Source organism: Mustela nivalis, assembly GCF_964662115.1.
Source record: "Mustela nivalis genome assembly, chromosome: 11".
NCBI classification, from domain to species: Eukaryota; Metazoa; Chordata; class Mammalia; order Carnivora; family Mustelidae; genus Mustela; species Mustela nivalis.
The window spans coordinates 29,398,780-29,412,136 of NC_139030.1; the positions used below are offsets into that span (position 1 = coordinate 29,398,780).

The 13,357-nt window shown below is 37.6% G+C and overlaps 1 protein-coding gene across 6 annotated transcripts in view; it reads left to right on the forward strand.

Moving 5' to 3' along the window:
- Positions 1-13,357, forward strand: part of LOC309843774 (uncharacterized protein) — an 80,102-nt gene that overhangs the window by 51,348 nt on the left and 15,397 nt on the right. For 2 of the 6 annotated variants that reach the window (XR_014300330.1, XR_014300333.1), the window contains exons 6-7: positions 961-1,120; positions 3,385-3,552. The exons of 2 other annotated variants lie outside the window; for them this stretch is intronic. The gene's annotated coding sequence lies outside the window, so the exon portion shown is untranslated. Of the gene's footprint in view, positions 1-960; positions 1,172-3,384; positions 3,553-13,357 lie in introns of those variants that run through there. 2 more of the 6 variants (XR_014300331.1, XR_014300332.1) reach the window with 1 other exon arrangement.

Below are 13,357 nucleotides of genomic sequence, written 5' to 3' on the forward strand. Positions count from 1 at the left end.
ATTTTTAATGTATTTGACAGAGAGAGATCACAAGTAGGCAGAAAGGCAGGCAGAGAGAGAGGGGAGGAAGCAGGTTCTCCACGGAGCAGAGAGCCCAATGCAGGGCTGGATTACAGGACCCTGGGATCATGACTTGAGCCGAAAGCAGAGGCTTTAACCCATTGAGCCACCCAGGTGCCTCAAAGTGGCTATTTTATTCAGATTTATTTTATAGGGTTTCTCTTTCCACCAAATCATTTCTATTGTTATATTTGATAGAGCAAAATTGTTATTTTTTGTGAAAAGCATACATAATCTTTTAAAAAATTAGTGACATATAATAACTACTTTAGTTAGAAAGAATTGTCATATTTTGTTAAGTAGTGATCCTGGTAAGTGCATCTTATTTAAGAATCATGTTTATAGATCATGTAATGACTTTCAATTAGTTTGTTCCCAGTAAAGCAGTAAAAGTTACCTCTTGTAAGGAAAACAGCATCTTCTGAAATTGTTTTGGTGTCACATTTTTAAATTTATTTGGGTGCACATTTTTCGTTGGACATTTCTAGGTTAATTAAAAAAAAAACTCAAGGATTTTCAATGGGCTATTTAGTTTGGGGGAGCAGTGAATCCTTGACACCAAACTAAGTAATAAAAACTATGCTTTGGAATTTATGCTTAAATACCAAATGTTTGATAATAGTTTTTGATGCTCAAGCTGCTACGAAATGATTGCTATCCCCTCGCTGTGTTGTAATTTTTCCTAAGCCATGGAAACAGTGTTGTTTGTAAAGCTCGCATATTAGTATAATCTTAAGAGCATATTAATTGCCCAGGAGGTTTATGTATTTGTTCTGCACATGTGATTAAAGATCACGGCAGCTTATACGGCATAATTTTAGAGATGGAGAAAATCACTATTGTAATACTTGCTACTCTCAGTTTCCTCTACAGCAATGCCCTTACACCTTTCTTTTTCAGGCATTTTGTAGCATCCTAAACAGAAAGATATTGAAGGGAGCTGATTCTGCTTTGATCCTTGTGCTTGTTGTCAAAGCGCTTGGGATTGAAGAGACTGTTGGCTACAATTGACTGTGACAATTAGGAGATGATCAGAGCCCTAGAGTGGAGCACTTAAAGGGTAATTTACATGTCAGTTTGTCGAATAAAAAAAAAAAAGATATTCAGCTAAGATTTTTTTTTTTTTTTTTCCCCTCAGAGCCTTGTAAACTGCAATTTGTGCTCTGGTAAGAAAAACCTGGCAGAGGAGTTAGGATAGCCATTACCATTTGAAAAGAAGCAATCATAAGGCCGCTGCTGAGCCCTTTGTCCACTAAAAATGCTGATTTGCAGGCAGTGAGTGAAAAAAGTGGAACCATCACTAAATAAAACCTTGAGCTAGGTAACAACCCCCCCCCCCCCCGCCGCCCCCACCCTTGCTGGCTTTTTAAATGTTGGTTAAAGGTGTTTTTAAAAAACGTATCTTAAATCCAATACTTACTATCATTATAACATTGTTATTGGTCATGAATGTCCTTTCCTAAAAGAAATAATATAAAGGATGCATTGAGGAAGTGGTAGGTGGAAGAGAGGCCAACAGTGAATTCAGAGGCTGGTGCTGGTTATCAGTTGTATCTTACTCTGGTGCTTTATACAGCATCACGATTTTCCACCAGTCAGTCCTTTACCCTCTATTTTCCCCCTACTCTACCCTATCACTGTGCTCCCGGGTTTCCCATTTGTATTTATACTTCGATTTTAAAGTGGGAACTGTATTTCTAAACTTCACATATTTTAACTATTTGGGTGCACTTGGCTAAAAATATAAAGCACTTTCCGTCATGATTTGCTCTTCATATGTGGTCATCTGTATACTTTTCTGTTAGGTATCCATATACAGAAGTTAAAAAAAAAAAAAAAAAAAGCCAGAAAGCAAAAAGAAGACAATTGCCAGTAAATATATGGAGATAGCAGTCACACATCATCTATTTGCCAAAAAGAATAAGAAAAATCAGTTATTTCAAGAATTTTTGAGTCCCCTACCTGGAAATCATCGATAATAATAATAATAATAATAAACATGTAGTTGCAAGCTTTTCATATGGAAAATTACCTAAAAAATAAGTTAGTGTATCAACACAATCATCCTGTCCAGACATACGAAGTTTGGTGTGTGTATCTAATTCAGAGATACATGTTAACTTTCAATGGCAGATACATTTTATATTGTATTTTTTGGATACTTGGCTATGGTGACAGGCATTTCCAGAAAGGCAGCAGGTTAGAAATGTCTTTATCAACACCAGCTTTACTGATGAGAGCTAAGAGTTTGCGTGGCCTCCAAAAGCCAGATTTTGCTGCACCTGGATACTGCGTGTTGGGTTTTCAGGCACCCTTCCATTAAAGACATTCACACTTCCAGGTAAGAGGGCTCTATTTCTCATTTGTATCTTTTTTTTTTTTTTTTAAGATTTTATTTATTTGACAGAGAGAGATCACAAGTAGGCAGAGAGGCAGCAGAAAGAGAGAGAGGAGAGAGAAGGAAGCAGGCTCCCTGCCAAGCAGAGAGTCCGATGCGGGACTCGATCCCAGGACACTGAGATCATGACCTGAGCTGAAGGCAGAGGTTTAACCCACTGAGCCACCCAGGCGCCCCTATTTCTCATTTATATCTAATACCTTAACAACAACAACATTTTTTTCAAGGGATGCCTTATGAAAGGACTTGCTGGGACGCCTGGGTGGCTCAGTTGGTTAAGCAGCTGCCTTCGGCTCAGGTCATGATCCCAGCGTCCTGGGATGGAGTCCCACATCGGGCTCCTTGCTCGGCGGGGAGCCTGCTTCTCCCTCTGCCTCTGCCTGCCATTCTGTCTGCCTGTGCTTGCTCTCTCCCCCTCTCTCTCTCTGATAAATAAAATAAAATCTTTAAAAAAAAAAAAAAGAAAGGACTTGCTTTCTACTTGTGGGGATTTCTGAAAATCACAATAGTCAGTGGGACGCTGGTTGAGAGAAGTCAGTAATTCACAGATACTGACACCTCCTCTGACTGCTTTACAGGAAGGCCCTGAACTTCTTTATAAAGTTTTTTAACTCTAGTTTTCCTTCCGTGCACGCCACTCTTGCAAAGAAGAATACAAGAGCCAGGGAAAAAATAACAATGACTAGGTCAGTAAGTGCTAAGAGGATAATGAGACAGGGAGTCAGAGAAGGTCTGGGCTTCCTTAGCATGTGTCTGCAGAATGCAGGCAATGGTAAATCTGTATCAAAAATCAGGCACAGCAGGAGGTGTTCGTCTCCCAGGTAATGGGTAAATGATGAGCAGATGAGCCATCCTTGTATCGATTTAAGCATTTTGTTCCAGCCAGTCACAATTAACTTTGATTTGTTTTTACTTTCCTCTTATAGGTTTGCATTTAAAACACTCTTGGAGAACTAATTGTATAAAATTCTGGTAACTGCACATTCACTTTTTAGAGAGGTAATGAGCGAGTGAATGAAAAGGCAGGGATTATTTGCCATTCTAAGAGCCGGGATTGTCAGAACATTTCTACTTGACTGAAATTGTTTTGGAAGGTGAGCTGGAACAAGAATCCTGCAAATAAAATGAGGTGACTCTGCATGTGGTTTTGGGATGTTTCTCTTCATCAAAGAATTCTGTAGAACCGCTCTGGGACTTAAGTTGATTTAGATTTTATTTATGAAAGAATATTTAGGTGAATCCTATGAAAACATCTTAAAGTACACATATTTGACTCTTAACAAGTAAGTGGCAGTTTTTTGAAGGCTCATTTGGTATTATTTGAAAAGAGTTTCCCTATTACTATCACAGTGTTTTTTCACTCTACAAATTGCCATGTTGTGACAAAATAAATTATTGAAATGCTTTGAAAAGTTTTTAGAAATGTGCCCAAGGAAACAATATGTAAATTGTTAAAGTTAATTCACATGTCAGTTTATTGAAATGTTGCTGCTACTGAAAACTCCAAGAACCTTTAGCACAACATTCCAGAACATTTGCAGTTTCATTTTAATGAGTAGCTCTTTCTTTGTATGTGCTTGGAGGTGGCAATAGAGTTGCCAGATATAGCAAATAAAAGTAAAGAATTCCTAATTAAATTTGAATTTCTGATCAATAGTGAATATTTGTTCATATAAACATGTCCCGTGCCATGTTCACTTTTTATCAGGGAACCCTAGGTGGCACTCTGATTGGGTAGAAATTGCAAGCACGCATTGAATGGACAATCTAATTATTTATAAATTATAAATTGTCACTTATAAATCATCTTACCTTTCACTGTCAGATTAGATAGGGCAATGAGTTTACCCCCTTCAAATAGAAGCCAAATGCTTTTTAACTCATTAATGCTGAGTTTAATTTCCCCCATCACGTTCCCTGCATAAGCTGTGACTCGTCATTTCAAGTATATAGTAATTTCTGCCTGACTAATATAATGGAGATTTCAGAGGTGGTGGCAGAGGAGTCTGGCTTACCCATACTGATCAGGCTCTGACTGGAGTGTTTCCTGGTTATGGGGATAGAGAACTGAATGAGGCATTGAGAATATATTATCTTTGTGAAGCCACATCTTTCTTTGGTGGCAATATTATGACTACATAGGTAACCAAGTTGGAAACCCCTGCAATTCAGATCCCAGTTGGAGCTTCTGGGAAAGTAAAGATTCTGTGTCCCTACACTTTTATTTTATTGCACTGAACTTTGTTCATCATAATCTACTTGCTATGAAAGAACCTAAGCTAGAACTTAGAGAAAAGTATGTATCTGATGTATCTTTGAAACCAGTGTTCGAGTCTCTCAATAGTTTGAGCTGCCATCACAAAGTATCATAGACTGTGTGGATAAACAACAGAAATTTATTTTTGATGGTTCTGGAAGCTGGACGTCTGAGATCAGAGTCCTGACATGGCCAGGGTATAGCAAGAGCCCTCTTTCACATTGCAAATGGCCATCTTCTTTTGTCCTCATGTGGGGGAGAGCAGGGGACTCTGATCTCTTCAGTCCCTGACAAGGGCACTAATCCTGTTAGGGAGCACTCTACCCTCATGACCTAATTGTCATCTCCCAAAGGCCGCACCTCCTAATACGTATCATCACATTAAACATTAAGGTTTCAACATATGACTTTGGCAAGGGAACACAAACATTTAGTCTGTAACAATTTTTCCCTGTCTTGGCGCTTTTTATGGTCTGTCAGAAAGACTATTTGTGCAGAAAAGTTTTAGGGTCCTGTTTCTCATCCTCTAGGCCTCCTTCCAGTTTCAGCAGTAGCTTCAGGAATGGTTCTTCACAAGCCCAGGCCTCCAGAGTATTGTTTGAGTCTTCCTAATTTCTGGCTCAGAGCCTTTTCCAGAACTGGAGAAGCCTGCTCAATGCTTCCTCAAGGTTGGCATGGAAATGTGGGAGATAGTTAACACCATCAAGGGCAGCCCTCAACGGATGGGAGGCAGGAGCTTGTGGACAAACATTTCAACCACTTACCGTTTAGATAGGTAGATCTGAGAAGCACTCAGCACGGTTATGTAGGTATCTATCTTATGCAGGGATCTTATGTAGATTGTTTGGATTTTCCACCAAGCCTACTTCATTCTGTACATTTTCTTCAGCCTGTTTCTAGGGGTAACCAACATGCATCCAGTTCCTCATCTCAGGCTCTGTTTTAGGGTAACTCCAACTAAGACACCCCGATGCTATCTTCTTCCCAGCACCATGGCCCTCTCCTAGCTCTGAGTCTGGATGCTTTGCTTCCTTTGGTTCCACCGAAGTTTACTTTTCTTATTATCAGAGGAAGACCATTCTGCTGATGTCCCTGCTATTAAAACAGAGTCCTATTGCTTTAAAAGCACATCATGCACATCCCCATCACCTAACCTCCATTACTTTTTATTTGGACACATACTCCATGTGAGGGTACATGCTAAAGGATACATGAATAATGTTTTATTTAGTCCTCAACATATCACCAAGAAAGAATCAACATTTCTATTTCATAGACGAAGAAATTGAGACTCAGAAGGACTAAGGGATTTCCTTCAAGACCATGAAGCTAGTGAGTGGTAGGATAAGCATTAACTTCTGACCTGACTCCAAAGCCCATTTTTAAAGCTACTATTCTATAGAAACTACCATATAAAGCTCTTAGAAATTAACATTTCTTTGACAAATTCTAGTATGAACAGCTAAAGAGATGATTGGGTAGGGAGTAGGGACCAGAACTGGTTTATATCAAAGAAGGCAATTTTTTTTTTTTAAGCTCTTGTTTTAGAGCACCTGGGGGGCACAGACAGTTAAGTCTCTGACTCTTGTTTTTGGCTTAGGTCATGATTTCAGGGTGGTGAGATCAAGTGCCACCTTGGGCTATGCATTAAGAAAAAATAGGAAAATTTTGGTTACTAGGTTTGGTCACAATGTTTGTGCTGTTGGTGACATTCCTGCAGTCTGCTTTATGGTTGTTTAAGTGGTCAATCCCCCTCTCTTTTGGCTTTATATGAAGGCAAGAAAAAAAGACCAAGATCATAGTTTTTTTTTTTTAATTTTTAAAAAAAGACTGTATTTATTTGAGAGAAAGAGGGAGAGAGAAAGAGGAGAGGGACAAGTATATTCTACACGGAGTGGGGACCCTAATATGGGGCTCGATCCCATAACTCTGAGATCATGACCTGAGCTAAAATCAAGAGTCAGAAGCCACCCAGCTGTCTGTCAAGATAATAAGTTTTGTTCATGAAATATAGTAGTGATAAATTTTCATACACACACACACACAAAGGCAAAAAATGCTTCCTCTATCAACTTACAGTTGAGCAAAAATTTGAAGTTTTGGTTTTATTATGAGACCTGGAGCTCTATGAATCTATGTCTGTTCTGGCTCATGGTATCTTACACATGGTAGGCCTTGATAAATATACACTGAATGAATTAACTGGAGTCTTGTGGAATATAATTTAAATTGACTTCAGTAAGTTCAAACTTTTAGTGATCTGCTTTACTAAACAATTGACTTTAGCATCTTTTAAGATGTGTTATTTGAAAAAGGTTAAAATTTTAACAGTCATATAATTTAAGACATTGTCTGGAACAATGTAATAGCATGGTCCTCAATGAAATATGGTGACTTCAGTTAATTTAAATCTACTGGAGGCAAAGAGAAGTGGAAAGATTTCATTTGTAAGCACATGATTAGAGCGGTATGGGCATGCTAGAGTTCAATGGTCAAATAGAGTAAACATGTGCCTTTGTGGAGACAGGGAGAGGCCACTCAGAACAGCCACAACTGTTCTCCATTTAGAAAAGGGTGGAAGAGTTACTAGTCCTCCTTTACAACTTAGGTTGGGAGGAATGTTTCCTTGGCAGCTTTCCTCTGCCTGACTCTCCCAATCTTCTCAAAGTTAACATATTTCATAAATATTAAAATTTTGACCTTCTTACAAACTGACTGCATTTTGGGATCAGTTCTATAAACCTATCATCTTTATCCTATTATATCCCTTGATGTAGAGGTAGGGGTTTACCCATGCAAATCTTCCTGAATTTCTATTGGTAGAATTTCAAATTCTCTTCAAATTGCCATGTAGTGAGGAATCCAACTGTATGGCAGTTTCTAAAAACTTCATGAGGTTGTTAGCTTAGAACAAGAGAAGGGATATTCGTATGCAATTTCTGTTTGTGCTTATTAGTAACTGTTAGTTTCTTGTGGCAACTATAGTAACTGGTAGACCCTCAAGACTGAAAGTGGAGATTACCACCATCTCAGAGCCATCTCTGGCAGCATTAGCTATACCAATGAAAAATAACATACTTAATCTTCCTATAGTTACTAATGGAAGCTATCTAACAAGCAAAAGTAGATTTTGTATATTAGATTGCAGACTATAAAAGTCTAGTGTTCTGCCATTCAACATGCGGGGAATACTTTCAGATTCCATAGAAACTAAAGGAACCTCAACATGTGTACAAATGTTTAAAATTCTACTCAATTATATATTGAGTATATCATTCTACTCAGTTATATATACTCAAGTATATATTTTATATAAATTATGTAATAAAGTATGTATAATGTTTTATACAAAATATGTAATTATATGTAATAATTATATAATACATATAAATTTTTTTTAAGTAAGCCCTAGGCCCAAGGTGGGGATTGAAGTCATGACTCCAAGATCAAGAATTGCATGCTCTACTGACTGAGCTAGCCAGGTGATCCCAAAGGATAGTTTTGAAGCTTTTGTACAGCAGAACCAAACTTCTCCTTGCCTACAGGTTAAATTATTTTGATTGGCTGAATTGTAGTGGATTATTTAAAATGTAAGTAACAGAAAATAATATGTTTAGTTATGTACCAATTACTATATCTAAACGCTAATTAAGATTAGGATATTCGAGGGGCACCTAGGTGGCTCAGTTGTCTAATTGTCTGCCTTTGGCTCAGGTCATGATCCCAGGGTCCTGGGATCAAGCCCTGTGTTGGCTCCCTGCTCAGTGGGGAGTCTGTTTCTCCCTCTTCCTCTGACCCTTCCTGCTTGTGTGCTCTCTCTATTTTTCTCTCTCAAATAAGTAAATAAAATCTTTTAAAAAAAGGATTAGGATATAGGGGCCTCTGGGTGGCTCAGTGGGTTAAAGCCTCTGCCTTCGGTTCAGGTCATGATCTCAGGGTCCTGGGATAGAGCCCTGCATCAGGTTCTCTGCTCCGCGGGAAGCCTGCTTCCTCCTCTCTCTCTCTGTCTGCCTCTCTGCCTACTTGTGATCTCTGTCAAATAAATGGATAAAACCTTAAAAAAAAATAAAGATTAGGATATATGAATCAGTGTGGCTGAATGTGAATAAACAAATATTACATAATAGACCCAGGTAGGAAAATTAGACTCATATACACCTTTATGTAAGTAATGTTCACAGTGGGAAGCACACTCCATCCAGAATATTTCTTAGACCAAACTTAGGAAAGTCCAGAGCATCTTGTCTCAAAGTGCCTAAAGCCATATCTGACATTCAGTATCTCTATATTTAAATTGTTCTTAGGTTAATAGCACCCAACCGATGTAAAGGCATTAGATAAATATCATAGATGGTAAAGCTGTATATAAGAACTAAGAACTATTCAGTATCATCATTGGGTAGACATTTGTGAATTTTACTGATGGAAGCTTTCCCTTCTCTGTACTTATGCCAAGCATTATTTGCTTCAGAACTTTTTGATTCTTGGAATATAAACGTCTGATGAACCCATACCCTTTCACAGCAAAAAGAAACATGTTTTCTTCTACACATCTACTACCTATAATGGGTGGCAGAGTTGGGACCACTACCAGAAGTTAGGGATAGAAGAGATGAGCCATGGACCTCCACCAGTTACTATGTAGATACCAGTGAGCATTTTGGGAAGTAGCTTAATCGGCTTGTGGGATCGCCATGCTTTATCACCTTTAAACTTAGGACTCGGGAAAACTGCTTCAACTTTGTTAAGTAAAGATAGCTTTACTTGGGAATATTGGCTGTTCTATTTAGAAGATGCCAAGAAGATAATAGTGGACTGTAATGAACTTCTAGCTCTAAAAAGCTCGGACCTTTTACTACCTTGCAAGTCAGTGTTGACTTTGATATAGGAAAGCTCTCTAGTTCTTCCTTAAATGAGTCATCTGTGGCATGGTTAGGATTACAAAGTGAGTGTTTTGTCCCTGGATCTCTTCGGTCTCAAGCCAGATCAACATCCTTGGTCCCTATATTTAAGGTATTCTTTGGTTAACAGCATCCTTACATAACTTCTGCTTGTTACCAGGGACCTGATATATTATCACATAATTAACTTACTGACTAATAGCTTAGTTAGCTTAAAGAGGTGCTGGCTTTATAGCTAGGCAACAATTTAGGAACTGGAACTGGCAGAATCTAGTTTATTAATTTTTTTTTTTTTTTTAGATTTTATTTATTTGTCAGAGAGAGAGAGGGAGAGTGAGCGAGCACAGGCAGACAGAATGGCAGGCAGAGGCAGAGGGAGAAGCAGGCTCCCTGCCGAGCAAGGAACCCGATGTGGGACTCCATCCCAGGACGCTGGGATCATGACCTGAGCCGAAGGCAGCTGCTTAACCAACTGAGCCACCCAGGCGTCCCTAGTTTATTAATTTTTATATCATTATACAATGACTTTCTAAGTGTGATATTCTCTGAACTCTGTATTAATAATATGATAATATAATACTTAGCGAATAGGTGACCAATAACTTAGTCCACTGTCATCAAACACTGCAAGATTTGCAAACAAAATGGTCTGGTAGAATAAAGCAGACCTCAGGAAATACAATTTCCCAGCAATCTAGTTAGGTGAAGTTGCATAGTTCTATTACTTCTCAGATCTCCTTTCCCTAATATTTTAAGTAAATGGAAACAAGTGATCTCTTATTTTTTCCCCCAGTTCTATGTCCTATGCATTTGCTGAATGATTATTAAGAACATCATGACATCATATATACAGGATATATTTTCATATTTCTTGACTGTTTCAAAGTTTGATTAAGTTTAATTGAGGCTGAGTACTAACATTTTCTGCAGAACTCTAAGAGTACCTTAAGCTTATGACTAAAACTTTTGTTTTTATGAAGGATAGAAAAAAAAATAAGGATTTATAAATGTTTCGGCTTTCTTCACATGTGTGAAAAATCCAGCAGTAAAAATGAGTACTTACTTCATTTTGAGAAGGGTACACAGGGTTTTGTTAGTTTCAAGATGATAACAGGGTGTAGAATCACAGGATGTAGGTCGACAGATTTGTGTTTGGTACACTGCCAGAAAACTACAGGGTTGAAAGAACATGTCGATTTATGTATATTCTCAAGATTTTGTTATCTAGTCTTCGCTGGCTTGACCATTTGCTGTGATTCATATTCTATTTCTAATTCTTAACTTCAGACTAATACTTAGAATAAAAATATGATTGACTCAAGGTTAGCTGTGGAATTCAGTAGGTTATGAATACAGATGGCAAGAAGGGTAAAACATCAGGAAAAGTTAATTTGTCTGACCAAAACTCAGAAAAAAATTAACTTTAATGTCATGTATTGGAACATACTTGGAAAACATACTCATTCATCAGGTCTGAAAATGTGTTCAGATTTTGTTATTTTAAATTATTCAGCTATTAACTTTTATGTTTCTGACCCATAGCTTCTTCCTTGTTTTATAGTTACTGTATTTTTGAAGTGGGTCACTTTTGTCAATATTTCACACCTGGGGTGGCAAGTTTAATAATACTGATGGTGTCAATAAGCTAAGATTTGATTATTCTGATAACTTCAATTGAGCAGAGTTTATCATGTTATTAATGTTTTTTGGCACTTTAATGCTGTAGATTATCTTCTTATAAGCCCATATCCTATACATATTGTGCCTTTCCATGTTATTATAATTGATACTACTTATCATTATAATGTGTCAATAATAAGGCAATAAATAGTATTAATACCATGCTCAGCATTTGTAATTTCCAGAGATTCAAATACCTAAGGGACCTATGGTGGGGCCAAAAGAAGGAATGAAGGAGCCACTCTAGACTCTAGATAGAAAACATTCAAAAATTGATTTGGTATCAAATTTAAGGAAAAAATATGCCAATTAAAAATGCAGTTTTTAGGATCCGGTTCAGCATTTGTTACTTAATAGCATTTGTCATTTTCCAATTTTTCATATGTAGCAAATTAATTGCAAATCATTTTGCTCTTCCAAATGCCTTTGTGTTTTGTGTTTCTTTTTTCATATTCTTTTGGATAACATTTGAAAAGAAAATAAGACTACAACAGTCATTGATTACAGTCAGGATGGAAGACAGTTGTAAGACCGAGGAACAGGTGGGGCATGGATCATGGGAATATTCACGTTTTGTGCCACCATTTTGTAGCTGCTCAAAAAAAAATTTTTTTTTTCAGCAAATGGTGGATATTGTGTCTTTACAAAAAATGGTTCTGTACTGGATCCATCTGCGAAGTATAAACATGTCATCAGCACTCATTTTCCATCTCCAAAAAACATTCCCCGTGTCCATATTTGATTTTCAAGTGCATCTGTGCACTGGTGGAAACCCTCCCAACATGCTGCCACACAATTGCAAAACCCACACATTTCTGTCTTTGAATCAAGCTTTCACAAGAGCCTGGCCTCCTTTGGGTATAAGCTTGTTTCGAGTTGCAAAGGTCTGCTGGGTGACCCCGATAAAAGGAGCTTCAATGTCCGTGGTAAGGTGAAATTATTCCTTTTAAGGGGAGGATTTCATTCATGCAATTTCTTTTACTTTGTCCCAAAACTTTTTTATTTTATTTTATTTTTTTGCATCTTAGAATTTCTCTTTTCCTGCCCACACTACACTCCCCTAATTATTAACATTATGCTGTTGAGTTTCTCAATGACTAAACTCATATTGAAGAAAGAAAGTTAGTTTGGTTATTCTGAAAGTTTAAGCAGAAAAAGGGAGTTCATCTCAGAAAGTTGAAAGGCAAGCATCCTGAATTCTCTCTGAGTCCCTACCATTATTGATAATCACATAACCTAAAAGAATTTCAAACATCACTGGAAAAATTTAATCTCACCATAAACACACATTCAGAAGGGAAGTCCTTGGTAAAAAAAAGGAAATTTCCTTTTACCTCATTATTTTCCCTATGCAGAGCTGGAGTTACCTTCGCTATAGAGCAATAGAATAAGCCTTGCCTGTCATTTTTAATCAGGTTGTTTTAGGTAATTTTTGTTATGCCCCTCATTACTGAATTGTTTATCAATAGGTGCAGCAAGTGTCACTAGCTTTTCTCATCAAACCAGGTCTGACAAAGCAGCACAGTGCATGGGAAAGAGGCAGCTAGGTGAAACTAATGCCATAGATGTTTGATTCATTAGGAGCTTATTGTTAACGGGGATGTCTGATTGTAAAGGCTCAGTCAAGCAAAAGAGTGCAGAGTAATCAGTCGGATTTATAGTTTGCAGGGCTCAGAAAAAAATCAACATAAACCTTTGGATATAGCAGAAACAGAAAAATCCCCTTTGGGCAGCCCTAACCTGGAACCAGCCAAATAAGGTCATGCTACATGAAGGTTTCCTGTTAGGTGATGGGAGATAGAGGCGGATTAGAGCCATATGGCATGGCCTATCATACCTTCTGACTTAAGATAACAAAGCCAAGCTTTGTGCTTAGCTGTTTTTGACTGACATCATCAATTTTATTTTATGTTGGTCACCTCCGGTAACAGGAAAAAATGGCCTAGGGTTGATAACACATGCTTTTTTTTTTTCTTTTTCTTTTTTTTTTTCTTTTAGTATTAAGATGCCTAGAAGCTAGTTTTGTGCTGTTAAAAATTTCAAAGAATTAGTAGCTTACTC